Source organism: Chrysochloris asiatica, unplaced genomic scaffold (assembly GCF_000296735.1).
Source record: "Chrysochloris asiatica unplaced genomic scaffold, ChrAsi1.0 scaffold00320, whole genome shotgun sequence".
Lineage (NCBI taxonomy): Eukaryota > Metazoa > Chordata > Mammalia > Afrosoricida > Chrysochloridae > Chrysochloris > Chrysochloris asiatica.
The window spans coordinates 2,742,613-2,750,017 of record NW_006408838.1 but is presented as its reverse complement, the minus strand read 5'-3'; the positions used below and the strand labels follow the sequence as shown (position 1 = coordinate 2,750,017).

General features: G+C 39.5%; 1 protein-coding gene across 1 annotated transcript in view; it reads right to left on the bottom strand.

The window, feature by feature from the left end:
* The window catches only part of RAB3C (RAB3C, member RAS oncogene family), a 492,549-nt gene that overhangs the window by 191,266 nt on the left and 293,878 nt on the right, over positions 1-7,405 (bottom strand). The window lies entirely within an intron of this gene.

The following is a 7,405-nucleotide window of genomic DNA, read 5'->3' as shown; positions in this document are numbered from 1 at the left end:
ACTCGATGGCACCTGACAACAACCTGACAACATCAATCCTGTGTGTAAAGGTGGTAAGATTGATCCCTCATGTGAAGATTCCTTCCCATATGGGGTTTCTTAATACAGGTTTTCACAAAATAGTCTTTTATAGGATGTTGGAAGTCAATGTTAGAAGCTCTTGTATTTACACTTAACTCATATTTTTTAATACCTAGTTTTCTCTGTGTGTTTTAGAATGCACATTATAGATTATGTTGGTTATAGATTATATGGTTTAAATATTTTAGCACTTCTCACACATGCTTATTAAAGAACCCTGATGGCACAGTGGTTAAGTACTCAACTGCTGGGCAAAAGGCTAATGGCTTGAACCCACCAGTGGCTCCACAGGAAAAAGGATCTGGCAATCTGATCCTACAAAGATTATAGCCCAGTGACCCTGTATAGGGTTTCCAAGGAGCAGACAGTGAGTTTGAACTGCCGATGTTGTGCTTCACAGTCCAGTGCAGATCCTACAGTGCCACACCAGAAGTCCTTATAGAGTAGTTTTATTCTGTCACTTGGAGTCACTAAGAATGAACACAAAGTCAATGGTACACAACAGCATGCACTTATTTTTTATGAACAAATAAAAGGATATATATAAGAACTACTCCAAAAGTTACCATTGCTAAGGATATCTGATTTAAACAAAACAAAAAAAGCTTGAAGTCCCTCACTCCCCTGCAAAGCATTCAGGCCTTTGATATTTACTTGCTTTCCTACCATCACTATGGAGAGAAAGTCCAAAGCCATAGCAAACACATTTATTTGACATTTATAAATTAAGATTTAGGTTACTGGACATGATAGACTTCAAATAACAGACATTCTAAGGGTTATCCTATTTTTAAAGAAAAGAGATTTTAAAGAACAAGAATCTGAGGACATGAAAGCTGTGACTGACATATAGTTGAATTGCTAATAAGTTCTCCTTCATACAATCGTGGATTTTACCCTTGTTTTGGAAACTGATGGTCCAGAAAGGGAGAGCCTGTAACAATACTCAATACAGATTCAGTGTAAAATTCATGGAATAGAATAATATACTATCTTTTCTAGTGACCAAATATAATCCTCCTATAATTGAATTTGGTGCTATATTTCCAATTTTCTCTTTTGAAGAGTATCCTTTAGTGGCTTTCTAAGTGGTGCTGTAGGATAAGCACTGGATCACAGGTCAGTTTGAACAGCAAGGATGGTGGTTCAAATGCACCAGCCGCTCCTTGGAAACCCTATACAGGGTCACTTTGAGTCCAAACCAACTTGATGTCACTAAAGAACAACAACAACAACAACAAGTTTTTGTATGTTTCTGAGAAGTGGGTGCATGGAGAGGTGGTTTATAAAAGATAATTAGTATAATTATCTAAAATAATGGAGCTACAAAGATAAATAACTAAACCCACCTAAAGAGCAAACAGACATGTTCCAACTAGAGTAAGGGCTCTACATAAGACAACCATGGATTGGGAAATACTCTGAGATTAGACTGAGTTTGTATCAACTGCGAAGAGTTAGCCATTTTACTCACTTTAAATACACTGAGTGTGTATTTACCTGAAAGAACTTGTTGGTGGGTAATGAGAAAATAAAGGTCATGGAAGCTGGTGTGATAAGCACTGGAATGCTAGCCATGCTAGCTGCAATATCAGCAGTACAAACCTACCAGTACCTCTTGGAAATCATATAAGGATCCCTATGAATCAGAAGCTCTGACTGCGTAGTGGTTATGAATCGGGCTGCAAACTTCAAGGTCAGCAGTTCGAAACTACCAGCTGTTCCGTGGGAGAAAGATGAGGCTTTCTGCTCCCGTAAAGATTTACAGCCTATGAAAACCTGTACAGGGTCGCTATGAGTCGGAACCGACTCCACGGCACATAACAACAACAACATGAATCAGAAGAGGAGTCCTGGTGTGGCGCTGTAGGATAATCACTGGACTGCAAGATCGGTTTGAACCACAAGGTCAAACTCACCACTCACTCCTCAGAAGCCCTATACAGAGTCGGTTTGAGTCAGAATCGACATGAGGGCACTTAACAACAACAACAACTGAGTTAGAAATGACTTAACGACACACAACCAGAGGTATGTATCATAATATACTAACTATATTCCTTGAGTCCAGAAAGCAGACTTCATAGAAATCATATTCATAATGGACCTGAAAATACTAGTAATATTCAAGTAAATCACTAGTGTACCTGTTCATTTTTAAAACCTAAAATTCTCTTTTTCAAAACAGATTCATCAACAATCCCACATATTTGCTTTTTAAGCAAACACCATTCACAATACCCTGGAGATACCAAGCTTAGTATCCAGGACAGGAAATGGGTTGTTATCACAAACTCCCTCCCTGAGGATTAGGAGATGGAAATAATTCTTGTCCTTTTAGACAAATCTACCTCCTTCTCAAAAGGCAGGTAAATAATTTCAAAGAAAAAAAGGCATATTATGATAGAAGAAAACCAAGGTGATCCTTTTAGAAAACACTAGCATTTGCAATAAACATTGTAGCACAAGATTACACAGAAGAAGCTGCCAGGGAGAATATAAGAGGGCTTCAAACCGTTCCTTAAAAAAAACTCCATTTTAATTCCATTTTCTGAATGAACTCTTTGAAACCCTCTCATGTGTTCAAAGTGCAAATAAATCAGAACAAATAGCAATCATATTTATAAGAAACCTTTCAGTCAAAAGTCAAAGTCTTTTATTTAATCTTTATATTCTCTATATATCCTAACTATGCTAAGGCTTTAGCTACTGGAATTTAGCTTCTAGCTTTGACATTAGTGTCAATATTTACAGAATATTACTACTTCCAAAGGTTACTTAGGCACACTTATTGTAATGGTTTTGTGTGTCTGTGCTTGCTCCTTAACCTCTTTCTCTACAGAATCAGCACGTTAGCTGCTGATATGTGCTTCTGTTTTTAATCCATTTGCAGTATCCTGGGTCTCACACACACACACACACACACACACACACATTCTTTGTGACCTGAATATAAGTCCAACTTTGTCCTTTTTATCACGCAGCACTGGTGGTACAACGGTTAAAGCACTCAACTGCTAACAAAACGATCAGCAGCTTGAACTAGTCAGCTACCCCATAGGAGAAAGATGTGGCATTCTGTTTCTATAAAGATTTATAGCCTTGGAAGCCCTATAGGGCAGTATGCTATCCTATAGGGTCACTATAAGTCAGAATTAACTCCATGGCATTGAGGTTTTGCCCTTGGTGGTTTGGGTAGAAATTAGGGAAAATAAAATGCTTAATCATTCATTTAAAGGCTACACAATTTTTTAACGTGTCTGCATTCATCATGGAGCTCATTTTTATCTTGGTGGCCAGGCTAAGGAATTCATTAAGGATATGGCAGAATCCGAGTCCTGGTGTGGCACTGTGGGATAATGCACTGGACTGCAAAGTTCGCTTGAACCTCAAGGTCAGCAGTTCAAGCTCACCAGCCGCACCTTGGAAATCCTATACAGGGTCGCTATGGGTCCGAACTGACTCGACGGCACTCAACAACAACAACATGGCAGAATCAAGTGGGGAAAATAAATGAGGGAGTGGGGGGGGGATTAGAATTCAAGAGAACCCAAAGGCAGAAAGTTCCGTTGAGTGCAAACAATAACAATGAACTAAGATTCGGAGGAAAAGGTAGAGGCTTGTCATTAAGTTAGCTATTTCTTGCTCTTTTTAAGTACCCTGGATTATGTACTGTACGTCTATGTGTTAAAAAGCAAAGATGCCACTTTGAGGACTAAGATTTGCCTGGTGCAAGACATGTTTCAATCGCCTTTGATAAACTTTGAGAGGTGAACAATGAATATTGAAGTCCATAGATTGATCCTTTGAATTATAGTGTTGGAGAAGCATATTAGATATATAATGGACTGCCAGAAGAATGAACAATCTGTCTTGGGAGAAGTACTGTCAGAATGCTCCTTAGAAGCAAAGACTGCTGTTGTTGTTGACTGGTATAGAGTCGGTTCCAATTCATAACGACCCTGTATAGGGTTTCTCAGGAACAGCTGCTGGCTTTGAACCGCCAACTTTGTGCTTCACAGTCCAGTGCTGATCCTATAACACCACACTAGAAGCAAAGATGGTAAGACTTTATATCATGTACTTTGGACAAGTTATGGACAGCAGTGAGTTTGCTTTTGGCTTGCTATGTGCTAGGGACCCTGTACTGTTGAGTGCTTTTGTGTTAATTCCAACTCAGAAACTCATAGGACAGAGTAGGGCTGCCCCACAGGGTTTCCTAGGGCATAGTGGTTATGAATCGGGCTGCTAACCTCAAGGTCAGCAGTTTGAAACTACCAGCTGCTCATGGGATAAAGATGAGGCTTTCTGCTCCTGTAAAGATTTATAGCCTCAGAAACCCTGTGCAGGGTCACTGTGAGTCAGAACCGACTCCATGGTACTTAACAACAACAACAACAACAATCTTTATGACAGCACATCTCCAGGTCTTTTCTCTCACAAGGTAAGTGGTAGGTTCAAATGTCAACCTTTCAGCAATTAAACATTATATCACCTAGAGGAGTAGAATTGTTTGTCCTATGAAGTTTGCATTCTTGCTGGGGAAATAGCCAATAAACACAATAAATAAGCAAATGCTATACTATATCAGATGGTGATAAATGCAATGGAAAAAACATTAAGCAAAGAGAAGGGATAAGGAATACTGGGGAGAGTCAGGGGGAAAGACAGTGTTTCTTAGAAGGTGAGAATAAGGGGAAGACCTGAAAGAGGTGAGAGAGAGAGCCTTAAGGATATCTAGGCAAGAGACTTCTAGGCAGTGGAATAGCATAAGCAAAGGCTTTGAGATGAAGGAATGTTTGGCACATTCTAGCCAGAGCAAGGAGGCTGGTGTGGCTAGACAGGCATGGAGGAGGAGAGGGTAGCAGAAGGTGATGTCAGAAAGGGTGAGGCAGTAGTACATTGTATAGAGTCTTGTAGGCTATTGTGAAGACTTTGGCTTTATTTCAGGAGAGGTGGAAGCTGGGAAAGTTTGGAGCAGAGAAGTGACATAATCTGATTTATAGATTGGAAGGCTCCCCACAACTCTGTGCTGGAAAGACCTTGGGGTTGGGGCAAAGGTAGAAGGAGGGAGATCAATTAGGAGGCTGTCACAATTACCAAGACAGGAGCTGATTGGGCAGGACCAGATCAGTAGCAGTGGATACGGTAAGAAATAAAGAGATTCTTAATATATTTTGTAAAAAGGTCAAGATACAAGGGACTTCAAAAAGCTTATGGAAAAATTCTACTATCTTTTCATTCCATTTTTCCTATAACTTTTTAAGCACCCCCCCCCCCCCCCACACACACACGTAATGGTTCTTTTTGAAGGACACGTGGGATCTGAGGAAAAGAATGACTCCAAAGTCTCTTGGTCTGAGAAATTGGAAAGACAGAGGTGCCATTTATTGAAATGGGAAATATTATGGAGACAATATTTTTATTTAAATGTTGGGTTGTATTTTGAAAGGGCAGTGGTTCAGAAGCATCTATGTTCTTTATATAAACTTGAGTTTAAGTTGGGCTGTCTTTACAAGCCAATTGTTTTATGCCCAAGTCAGGTTAGCTTTCAAAATGTAGTCATTAACATCCAGGGAGATAAGGACCCCTTGATGGAATTTGGAGGTCACACACTTGTATTCACACTTGTATTGCTGCCACCTTCAAGCTGTGACATTACCTACTTAAAAGCTGATGGAAGAACTGGAAGCAATTAGGAAGCTCTAGCAAAGGCCCAGCATGTCTTAGTTGCTATTATCAAGCTTTTTTTTTTTTTTTTAGTATTTAACATGAGGTCATCTTAATTTAAAATCAATACCTATTTTCAGAAGAAATGAAAAAAAAAATAAGAAAGAAAACTGTAGAAGAAGAGAATATTTGAAGGAGAAATTTTATTTCAGTCCTAGCACATCTTCAGTGGTATCCTGAAAGTCAGAGAAATGAATTACTGAAAACTGGTGGGAAGATGGTGTCAGACATTTATCCTCAGCCTGTTGGTCTTTAGAAAAATATCAATCTGCTCAACAGATTTCCTGCTTTAAAAAAAATCAACAAAACTCTTATATTTATAGTTCTTCGTTGTGTCATGAAAAACAGAATGCACATAAATAAGGTAGCAGGGAGATAGGGTGATACATTCGCCTACAGAAAATCCAGCAGCCTGTGCCCTTGCCACACTTAGACTGGAAAGATGCTTCGAGTCGATGCTGGGGAACATTGTAAGTCAAGATCAAATGCACTGAAAATGTGTAGAAGCTTTGAGTCACATGTGTCCAAAAAAAACCCTAGACAACTGTTTTAAATTCAGTGTCCCCAAGGCTATATTCCAGCTGTGTCCCTGTAAACTTTCTGGCCACCACTCATTTGAAAAACTTCAATAGGAGAACCTTTTTCAGTGGCCATCTTGTGCTTAAAGGAGCTCTGATAGTGTAGAATGTTATGCGATGGGTTGCTAACTTCAGCAGTTGGAATCCACCAGCTGCTCTGTAGGAGAAAGATGATGTTTTCTGCTCCAATAAAGATTTATAGCCTAGGAAACCCTATAAATGAGCCATAATCGACTCAATAGCACAACTACCACCACCAGCATCTTGTGCTTCTATAATATTTAAACCTATTCTGACCCAGACTCTTTGCTAAATAATCCATTTAATTCCTTATTGTTATTAGGTGCCATCGAGTTGAAACTGACTCATAGCGACCCTATGCACAACAGAACAAAACACTGCCCCATCTTAGGTCAACCTCACAATTATTGCTACGCCTGAGCCCATTCATTACTGCTGCCACTGTGCCAATGCATCTCGTTGGGGATCTTCCTTTTTTTCTCTGCCCCTCCACTTTACCAAACATGATATCTTTCTCCAGTGACTGGTCCCTCCTGATAATATGTGTGAGGTATGAGAGATGAAGTTTGGCCATCCTGGCTTCCAATGAGCATTCTGGGTGTACTTCTTCCAACACAGAGCTGTTTGTTCTTTTGACAGTTGGTGGTACTTTCAATATTTTCCTCCAACACCATAAGTCAAATGCATCAGTTCTTCTGTGGTCTTCCTTATTCATTGTCCAACTTTTGTATGCATATGAGGTTGTTGGGAATACCATGGCTTGAGTCAGGTACACCTTAGTCCTCAAACTGACACCTTTGCTATTCAACACTTTAAGGAGCTCTTTGTGCAGCAGATTTGCCTGATGCAATATATCATTTGATTTCTTGACTGCTGTTTTCCTGAGTATTAATGGCTGATCAAAGCAAAATGAAGTCTTTGACAACTTCAATCTTTTCTCCATTTATCGTAATGTCATTTACTGGTCCAGTGAGGAGGATTTTTGTTTTCTTTAC